The sequence below is a fragment of the Oryctolagus cuniculus genome, chromosome X (genome assembly GCF_051225735.1).
Source record: "Oryctolagus cuniculus isolate XC-2025 breed Fujian yellow rabbit chromosome X, ASM5122573v1, whole genome shotgun sequence".
Classification (NCBI taxonomy): Eukaryota; Metazoa; Chordata; class Mammalia; order Lagomorpha; family Leporidae; genus Oryctolagus; species Oryctolagus cuniculus.
The window spans coordinates 119,005,672-119,007,003 of NC_142888.1; the positions used below are offsets into that span (position 1 = coordinate 119,005,672).

Genomic DNA, 1,332 nt, shown 5'->3' on the forward strand with positions numbered 1-1,332 from the left:
ATAATTTCCAACCTGCTTGGTTCTATTTTTAATTATGAGGCATTTATGACACATAATTAAAGTGACAGAGTGGGACCGGAATAAGTTCAAAGCCCATCTTTATGACATCGCCTAATTTTCCAACTTCTTTGAGTCTCCATGTTCTCCTCAGTGGAAAGGATAATAAGGCCTCTCTCACAGAGATACCAGGAGAGCTGAATGAGAAAATGTATATAAGGTATCTAGTTCATAGTCAGTGATCAACAAATAGTCACATACCTTCTTGGCAGGGGAGATACCATGATTACTAAGGTGGTTTCCCAGGGTGAGGCTTATCCATTGTACTTCAGATGTGCTGACCTCTGCTATTTCCCCAAATGTGGGAAACTTGACTTTGAAGTAGGCAGGCATACAGGTTAAACTTGATTAGGTTTGTAAGTTGGAAGCCCATGCCTTCACCACGCCGCTGTGTGACCTCATGCCCTACCTGATACCTTCACCATGCCCTTGTGTGACCTTATGCCCCTACCTGGCCACACCTGGGTACCCACCAACCAATCAGGTTAATTAACCACTCCCCTTTAGAAGTGGGTTAAAAGCCTGGACACAGTGTGTCCACCCTTCTCTTCTTTGCCCTGGCCTCTTGCCAGGAGAGGGCTTGCTGTAGCCCTGCGCCTCCAGGGCGCATGGCCTTCGGGCCACCTGCCCTAGGCTTCCTGGCCTAGATGCTCCTCCACGTGACTGGTTCCTGGTGCTTGGTATGAACCCAGATTTACCTCTCTTAGATAAAGCTCTCACTCTCCTATGCATCTTTCTCACTAAATAAAAGCTTAAAATGTACCATGCTGCCTAGTTTATCTGTGCCGGTATTTAGAATTCTTCTCTAAATATTAGACAAGAACCCTCTCGGGCTTATTAATATTGGGGATTTATTAATAAGCATATGGTGATATCGTATGGCACCCCAACGTCCAGTAACATATGTGGCACCCCAGATGGCACTTCCGAGGAACTTTAAAGGGCTATATTTTTATATAGATTTTAGGGGGTCATCTCCAATATCAACTTCATAATTTGTGGTTGTGGGGGACTGCATTTGCACTCTCCTCAGTAAAATAATAATAATAATAATCACTTCCTTTCCTTATGTTTGTATCCTAAACAGTGAAATAGTCTTAACTATGTGTGTGTTTCTATCCTTTATTCTGTATCTGAGTGTTCTTATCAATGCACTGCTTTTAATATCTCTCCAAATTGTACTTTGCTCTAAGTATTTTTATAAAACTTACAAATACCTAATTTAACTATCATGTAATTTATATTTCTAAATTATACCATTATACCCTAAGGTTA

General features: G+C 41.5%; 1 pseudogene; it reads left to right on the forward strand.

Annotated features, from left to right (window-relative positions):
• Positions 1 to 254: 254 nt before the first annotated feature.
• On the forward strand, positions 255 to 384 carry LOC127487117 (U1 spliceosomal RNA; annotated as a pseudogene).
• Positions 385 to 1,332: the final 948 nt, after the last annotated feature.